Below are 9,626 nucleotides of genomic sequence, written 5' to 3'. Positions count from 1 at the left end.
TCTGTAACTGAACAAGAAGCAGTGTGATTTAACAGGGAAATGACAAGATAGATCACACTCAAGAAATCCTACTTTGCCACTGGTAACGTAATTCTTCCAAGTATATCAGCTGTGTATAGTCATCTGTATAATGCATGATGACCTCTTTCAAGGGTGTGTCAGCATTATTTAGAGCTTCTCAGTTCTAGCTATTATATTGATTGGACCTGGTAGTATCACATTTTTCACTAGTCACCTTTAGCTCAATAAAAATCTTCCTTTTGTATCAGCTAAACAATGAGAGTTGCCCAGCATTGCTCACTTCTTTTATCATAACAATTTAGATCTTAATGTTTAAAGGCAAGTCCACAAGCATTTATTAAGAGTTTACTCTGTCAGACATTTTCCTAAGTTCTGGGGATACCAAGAAAGGCAAAAAACAGCTGGAAGTGAATTAATAAATCAGAGGATCATCTGCATAGAGATAATAATCTAATCGATAAAAGCTGATGAGATCATCAGGCAAAATAATAGAGAGCAAGAAGAGAAGAGGCGTTATGATAGAGCCTTTGGGGGATACACACAGTAAGCAGGCATCATCTGGATGGAGAGACAGAAGAGGAAACTGACAAGGAATGGTCAGACAGAGAGGAGAAGGAAAAGGAGAGAATAGTTTCATGAAAACTTAGAGAAAATAGAGTAATAAGGAGAAAAAGGATGAGTAGTTTCAAAGGCTGTAGAGAGATCAAGAATGATAAGTGAGAAAAGGTCATTAGACTTGGCAATTAAGAAATCTTTGGTAATTTTGGAGAGAATAATTTTAGTTGGATGACAATCAGAAACCAGACTGTAGACACCTAAGAAGAGAGAAGAAAAGAAATGAAGGTCTTGTTTGTAGATGACTTTGTCATGGAATTTAGCCATGAAAGGAAGAAGAAATATAGACAATGGGTAGCACAGATGATTAGATCAAGTGAGGGTTTTTGGAAGATGATGGAGATATGGATGTGTTTGTAGGCCATAGGCAAGCAGTCAATAGACAGGGAAGGAAGCTTAATGGGACAGTAGGTGAGACTGAAGGGGGCAATCCATTGCAGAAGACAGGATCATTTGATCATTTAGAGGTATTTGGAAAGTTGATTTTAAAGTCAGCTAAGTTGGTAGCTGTTATTTGCAAAATAGTTCTGTATTTGTGTAATATCAGAGAGAGAGCATTAGGATGGAATTAGGGAGAACTAGATGTATGAACACCAAATTCCAATCCAGTATGCAAGAAAAGTACATAGAGGTACTTTGAGTATTTTCAGTTTATTAGGGAAACCAATAAGAAATTTGATCTAAAACTTGCCTCTGCAGTCATGGATCCCTCTAGTCTAGTTCTGTACTTTTTAAATAGCAAATAAAGGGCTGCCAAAGGTAGATTGAAGTGGTACAATTCTTTGATTGGTCAATACCAGAAAGGGGAAATCCACATAATTGGTCAAGGGGAGGAAATGAACCTCCATGTTTTACAAAAGGAAGGCACTCCTATTTGGTCAAGGGAGATATCCATCAATCACCAAAGTTTAGCCATCAAGCTTTCCACATGTCATCTATCATGAATGTTTAGTCATTGACTAGGCTCTCCATTGACTGGGGCTCTCCATTGGTTTGTTGTGACCATCAAGTTCAAAAGGACAGGGAAGCTGTGGTTTTCTGGAAAACAGCAGCTTCCAGGGTACAAAGGAGCAAGGAAGGTAGTGCAAATAAGTCTCTGTCTTTTTCCCTAATGCAAATTAGTACCGGCCTAAATAACACATTATAAATCTACATAATAGAAATTTATCAGTTACAATAACCAATGCATGGATATTATCATCATTGCATAGTGGATTAATTGATCGTAACCCATATCCAGGAAGCATTAACTATCAGAACTTTCTCAAACTTAATCTCATTTCACATAATTCACTAACGCAATCACTGATACCCTTTAAACCACAATAAACTGAGTAGATATTGATCAAATTGAGTAGGGGTATCTAATATTATTCTCACACGTGGACTCAGACAAGTAAGCTCCCCTTTCTGGTCTGCAGTTTCCTCAGCATCTGTAAAATTAAATAGTTATTATGCATTCTATCTGAAGTCCCTTCCATTTCTATTGATGGAAGACAATGTGGTACAATTGAATGAGTGCTGGATTTGGGATAGAGAGGATATCACAGAGCTGAAAGTAAGAGGAGCCATCAGCAAGTAGATTAATATTGCCTTTCCAGTAGCAATGGCAGTATTGATTTAATCATGATTCCATTACTGGAAAATCAAGAAAGGTGGGGGAGGGGAAGAAGTACATGCAGATGGCAGGCAAGAAGATACTGGGGAGTTAAGTTAAATATGGCTGATGTCACTAAGATTTGATGGACTGTGATGGGATAATAGTGTATCTTCTTGTGAGGATATTTCTTTAAAAATTTGATGGTGCTTTGTAAAGGAAAGCTGTAAATATCTTTTTGGGAGAATGATTAAATATTTTATTTATTTTTCTCAATTTATCAGGATCAACAATACCTTTTTAATAATGAGGAGCTATACTGGATCTTTTGTAGATCAATCAATCTATGACTTACAACAATCCAGTGAGATCATGGTAATATTATCACCATGTTACAGATGAAGAAATTGAAGCCATGAGGGTTTAAGTGACTTGTCTTAGATCACACAGACAGTAAGTATAGAAGAGAGGAATCAAACTCAGGTCTGTTTTACTGTATCACTTGATCCAATATACCATATTACTTTTAAATATATGCCATAGTTAACTTACTGCATTTGGCTGTCTATTATTTTAGAAAGAATGTTCATATATCTTCACAACTGATCACATACTTTCTCATCAATTTTTCAGTAGATTTGCTTTTTGAAAGGAGAAAACAATTCCAAAGTTATGATAAATATTTATAATCACATGCAACATGAAATAAAGATCCATTGAGTTTGGTCAATGCATATGAAAATCAATTTGGAAAATTCATGTCCAATATATACATTAAATCTTATTTTGGTTTGCTTAAATTTCTGGGGAATTGTCTTGGCTATTCACTTTGTTTTATTGGCATAGACAACTATGATTGCAACTACTAACAACTAGTAGTGTCATGTGGTTAATGTTGTTCATTTGTTTCAGTCATATCTGACTCTTCATGACTCCATTTGGGGCTTTCTTGGCAAAGACACTGGAGTGGTTTGTCATTTCCTTTTCCAGTTTATTTTACAGATGAGGAAACTGAGGCAAACAGGATTAAGTTATTTGCCCAGTGTTGCATAGGTAGCAAATGTCCAAGGCAGGATTTGAAGTCATGAACGTGAGTCTTCCTGATTTCAAGCCCAGTGCTTTACCCATTGTGTTACCTAGTGTCATATTAATTGCTGGCTAAATGCTATGGAAACTTAAAGAGAGCTTGGTTCTTAGTTTACATTAGTAAGGAACAACATCACTATTATTCGTGAACTATTTTAAAAGTAGCAGATCAATTGAGTTTGATTTTCTCCCTGCATGAAAATTTGTAGATTAGCCAATGAAACTCTGAAAAATCAATGAACATTGCAAATAGTAAAAACTTTCTGGCAGGGCCAAAGGAAAGAAAAAAAAATCCCAAACCTTCCAAAAACTTTCAAGAATTCCCCCCACAAACCCCTGCCAGTCTAGCAAATGGCTTTCCATATGTGGAGAAATGAGGTTTGAAACTATGTGTTTATGTATTAGAGGATTATGAATTATTTTTTCCAGGAATATGTGTACTAGCATGTGTCATCCTCCATAAATGTCCTACTCTGAGAGTCCTAACATTATCAAAGGAGAAGCACTGAAGTGCCAACTCTGACAGGGAATATAAACTAGGGAAATTATGGATAGACCAAGTAAGAGACCATATCATTTACCAAAGGACTAGTTGAGCTGTATATAGGGAAACTCACCTTCAAAAGGTTGGACATTTAAGAGGTGATAAATTTTGGCTATGAAAATTCATGAAACAGATAAAAATGCAAAGTAGTTCTCTGTCCCTGTCCTGCAACTCCATCTACAGTTTTAATAGTAAACTGACAATAAAGACATCTGAGGGCCCTAAGGACAACATAGTTCTAAAACTGCGAAATTTAACTTAATCTCTGGGACTCTAATGTGAGGTTACTGAATACAATAACATTCTTTAAGTAGATGTACTACTAGAATAACTAAAACACCATCATATTGTCTAAAAGGGTGATGCACAGCATATTTTAGACTTTAATTGAATATATCTGCATATGAAAAGGACAGGCATTTAGTCTATGCATGCAGAGGATGAAAAGATCTAGTTTATCTTGTCTCTAACAATTTCTACCCTTTCATCTATATGGGAAGATGGTAGATCCCTAGAGTCTGAAAACCAGAAACCTCAAGCTTCAGAGTTGTTTGGAAGTTATTAGGAAAATAATCATTATCTATCTTTTAGTTTAGACTTCAGAGACTAAAAATTGGGAAGTGTAAGGAATGTTCACCACAATGTAGGTTAAGGTTTCTGACAGAGGTAGCCTTTAAGTGCTCCTCCCCCCTGCCCCCAACAAGAAAAAGGAGTTCAAATAAGATTAAGTTTGAGTGGGGGTTGGTATCCAGGAGAACCCTGTTTTTTTGTGTAAAAGACTTTGACCATGGGGTGAGAATCTCCTCCTGAGGATAGGTGAGGCCTCCAAATCCAAGTCTGAGGAAAAAGACAGGGGAGACATTTTGTCAAATGCAAGGTCATAGCTTTCTATTTTTTTTCTAACAGAGCTGGAAAACAATTAGGTATAGACTTTAAAATGAAAGTGTGTGCTAACAACCCAGCCCATACTGCATCTGGAAACATTAGTGTACCAAACTAGAAAAAAAATACAATAGAACACAGATAATGTTAATGTGTGGTTTTCTAAGTCACTATGTCCATCATTGGGAACCTTATGTATAGTTTAGTGGTACCCATTTCTATTTGAGTTTGACACCAGTACTCTAGTTGATGTGGGAAGTTTGTCAGTGTCCATGGAGTTGTGTCCAACAGAATAACTTTCAGAGACTTCAATTCTGCAGCATCTGTGAAGATTACATGTCCAACTGAGAAGCATCCTAAAGATCAGCAAAGTGTAGATATAGAGGAAGCAAAGCAGTGTCAGAGGTATGAGTTGTCCTTCAAAATGTCTGTCTTGGTCATATATATTTCTTACACATATTCACCTTCATATGTTTCCTATGGGTATCTATTCTCTTACCTTATACCATGTGTATCTATGGGAGAATGTGTCCCAGGTTTATGGTAGAACTCTTTTGCTGCTACTTTTCTTACTATGCCAATTCACTAAGAACCATTATTTTGAACTAATTGTGTCCTCTGATTACAAAGGATGAACACATTGGTGGGGACTCTGGAACTATGGTTTTAAGGTGATTTGGATCCATATACTAGTAACTTGAACTTAGGCTAAGAATTCCCTGGGAGGACCATCATGTGAATTTGTGAGTGTCTCAGGTACTACATTTTCAATTATACTAAAAAGAAAATATAAAGAAGTTAATGCTAATTTATAGATTCTTCTCAAAGAAGATCAATAAATGATTTGGCAGAGTTGGTTTTATTATGTACCCAGATAATTCAACTCCATTTCAACAATAATTTATAAAGTACTTACCATGTGCAAGGTACTGAGAAAAATATTTTTTAATAAGTAATTACTAACATTGAGGGGTCCAGAGTTTTTCCCCTTCTATTTCCTCATTTAGTTACTAGGTTAAGGCAGCCACGGAAGGAACATTGGGTTCAATCTTTGGCAGGACTCCACTCAACTGAGAAAGCTTAGTTCTGATTAAAGGGTAAAGACCATCTTCAATAGGTGGAATTCTTACCATAACTCTACTATTGTCTTACTCAAGTAAGACTGGGTGGAGCATAGGTTCTTTTGTCCTTATAAGGGAGCACCTCCATTCTTCTTGGTTTTCCAATAATGGAATTATAATCAGATCACTGCAGCATATTGCCACTGCAAAGGCGATATTAATCTGTCTCACTGATGGCTCCACTCACCATCAGTGATATTACAAACCAATTGCTATTAATCTTCTATATGTATATAAATACACCAATACCCTATATATATACACAAGTAAGCCACCACAAAATTACTTGAAGTTTATGTGTGTGCCAAAATCAGCTCTAAAGGATGAGAAATTAGAGAAAGTCTGTGAAGTTGATAAGATTCTCCAAAGTAAACATATACTTTGATATCTTTAATGTGATAGTTACAGCATGGAGGAATGATGAAAACTATATTGAAAATATTGTCTGGGATCAAGAAACAAGTAGCCAAAGCCATGCTGATTATTTAGAAATCTTATACTTCTACATACATATATTTCCTTAAATAATATAATTAGAAAATATTAGACATGATAGGAACCAAGAAATATCACAAAAATGAAATTAGCTTAATGGACAAGAGATGACTAGTTATCGTTATGAGTGTTATCTCAGAATCAGCTGTCTACATGTAGTCTTATAATTGAATAGAGCAAAGGTCAAAATCAATTTTGAATTTGAAGATGAGGAGATGCTTGGTCTAAATATGACAGCTCCTAAATATGACCTGTTTAAACAATCTATCAATTAAAACAATTGTAGAATGGACAAAAGTAGGATCATTTACTTTGGTTATAGCAATTTCTTAGAGAAGTTTAGCTGACACTAAATAGTCGTTATAATAAGAAGGCCAAAGGAATACTGAAATCAATTAATCAATAAACATTCATAAAATGCCTCCTTTATGTCAGACACTACTAATTACTGGGAAGACAGATTCAAAAGTGAGACTGTACCGGTCCTCAAGAATTTAATATTCTATAGAACTAACTTCAACCAACAAATACTTAATCACTTTTCTGAATGAGAGACATTTTATAATTAACGAGAGATTAGAAAGGAGGAAAATAGAAGGTTGCAGGCAATATTAGGTTAAAAAAATTAAAAAGCAGTGGAAGATAAGAGCAAATCTAAAGACCTTTTGGTTTGAGAATAAGGTAAGGGAAAACATTTCAAGAGTATTAGTAGATTAATTTGGAAGTAGGACATCAAACCGGTGTGAAATGGCAATGATCTGCTTCATTTCTACAGTAATCTAATCTCATGAGCAAACATAGTAGAACTACATTTAGACTTTTGTCATCTAGTCTCCAATTTATTGAATTCCTTGAGAATAGGAACTGATTTCCAGTCTTGTATTCTCAGTAGCCAGCATAATAAATTGCTCATACCATCTTTAGGACTAAAATTGTTATTTTATTGACTTAGGGTTGTCCCTACGGACTCTGTCTACCAATGCAGACCAGATTAGCGACTTTGAATTTTATCTAGAGTATTGAAAGTTTAAGGGACTTGCTTAGAGTCACAAAGGCAGTCAGTTAAGTAGAGGTGGCCCAGGTCTTCCTGACTCTGGTCAATATAATATGATGTCTCTTGCTTGATTTTTTTCTTTCATAGGTCTCTATAACCAAAGAATACATTGCCAACTGATTAGCTCCTTCATACTGAGCTGAGTGATTCTCCCAATTTTATTGCCTCTGATAATAATTATTATGAATTTATTAGGGTATATGTTATATTTACTTACCTGGGGATGCGTTGTATCCTAGTAGAACAGAAGGTCCTTGAAGAAAAACACCGTCTCATTTTGTATATCTCTACTGACTAGCACAAAGTCTGGTAACTCAGCTCTCCATCCCTCCCTTCCTCTTTTCCTTCCTTCGTTCCTTCGTTCCTTCCTTCCTTCCTTCCTCCCTTCCTCCATCATTTTCTCTTTCTTTCTTTGTTTATCTCTTTTTTTCTCTTTCTCTTTTCTCAAAGACCCAAACCTTAAACCCATTTACTTTGGAGCTCATATATTGGATCACAATAGGTCCCCGTCCAAGTACCACTTGATGACTGTATTTTGGGTCCTTCTGCCTCAGAGTGAATGTCAATAGTAACTGTTTCTCTTTTGACCAGAAACCTTGAGGGTCTTCCCCTTCCAGTTTGATTTTTTAATTGAAAGGGCCATCTCTTTTTTTTTTTTCACTCAGAATATACTTTTAATGTACATTAAAAAAAAAAGATTCATCTTACAAATTGTTTTGCAATCCAAATATACAATAGCTTGGAAAACAAATAGTTTAGAAAACAAAAGCCAATGTAAAAAGACTGATTAAAACAACTAAAATAGTACATGTTTCATATGGCTCTGATTTTACAGTTTTCTTAATGAATCATCAACATCAGAAATCTGTTCCTTCAGCTGGCTCCATTGTTCTGGATTTAAAGAAATACCTTTTCTACCAGGCTTCATTTCACCTTCCTGGTCCATCCAGTATTCTCTAATATCAATTAGGACATTTTCTTTAAAGTCTCGAACACTGACATATCTCATTTTTCCAATCTGGAACATATGATCATCTCGGCTGCTTCTTTGTTTGGAAGAAGCTGGTGCTTTAGGACTTTCTCCTGTCTTTTGCTTCTTTATAGGCTTTTCTGGAAGAGCTTGCTTTTTTCCTCTTTGCCTTCTTGTCAATTTCACTGTCAGAATCACTTCCAGATGAGCTTGAAAAAACAAGTTCCTTTGATTTGGGCATCGCTCCGTTCCTGCGGCCACACACTCTGCTGTGAGCTCAGGAGTAAGGGCCATCTCTTGACTCATTTTTAAAGAGGCCTATTCACTGAATGAGTATTACCTCTGTGAAAGTGAGAACCTGTAAAGACCTTAGCCTAAAAGGACCAAGGTCTCCATTGCATCCTGGATCATCTGCAATCATCCTGATGAATATCTGGCCACTGAACCCAGATAGCTCTGGAGAAGAAAATGAGGCTGGTGACCTTGCACAGTGCCCCCTCACTCAAATCAAAGTCAACTGCAAGTCATATCATCATTTTCCTGGTGTCATGGTCCTCTTCTAAAATGAAGGAAAAATAAATACACGAGTGATTGATAGCTTGATCCTTAGACAACAGACATAGTTCATTGGTGGAAATATGCTTGAAAACTCTCTAGCACGGTACACCCTGGCAAAATTTGAGTTTCTGACCCTTACTAGCCCAGGGTCATGTTTACAATATGATAAGACATTGGAATAGAATGTTATGGCATTATTAGTATTATCAGTACTGCTTATAGTTATAATCAGAAATGTTTCCTACTCTTAGCCTTTCAATTGGATAGAACTGAACACAATTGCTTGAACACAAGGAGAATACATAAAATCATAGAGTGGCAAGAGTCCTAAGAAATCATCTCTTAAAATATAGATATTTTATAATATACAGTTATATAGGAAGTGAGTGATAGAACTGGACCCAAACGCAAGTCTTTGCTGAAACTTTTCCATTCTGTTCAAAAATAAAGTCAGATTCATGATCATATACATATATATGTATATATACACATACATAATATCCCAAAGACACTCCATATAGGAGAAAGAGGGAGTGAAGAAGACAGACAGAGACATACACACACACAGACAAAGATAGAGACAGAGAGAAGACAGAGGGATTTTTTTTTTTGCTTTTTCATTCCTTGTTCTTTTTCCTCCCTCCCTTTCCCTTTTCACATACCCACAGTTTTTAAATAAAGAG

At 35.9% G+C, this 9,626-nt stretch overlaps 1 pseudogene; it reads right to left on the bottom strand.

Moving 5' to 3' along the window:
* Positions 1-8,077: 8,077 nt before the first annotated feature.
* Positions 8,078-8,664, bottom strand: LOC140498440 (activated RNA polymerase II transcriptional coactivator p15 pseudogene; annotated as a pseudogene).
* Positions 8,665-9,626: the final 962 nt, after the last annotated feature.

This window comes from Notamacropus eugenii, chromosome 4 (assembly GCF_028372415.1).
Source record: "Notamacropus eugenii isolate mMacEug1 chromosome 4, mMacEug1.pri_v2, whole genome shotgun sequence".
In the NCBI taxonomy this organism is placed as follows: Eukaryota; Metazoa; Chordata; class Mammalia; order Diprotodontia; family Macropodidae; genus Notamacropus; species Notamacropus eugenii.
This window is presented reverse-complemented; position numbering and strand designations above follow the sequence as displayed.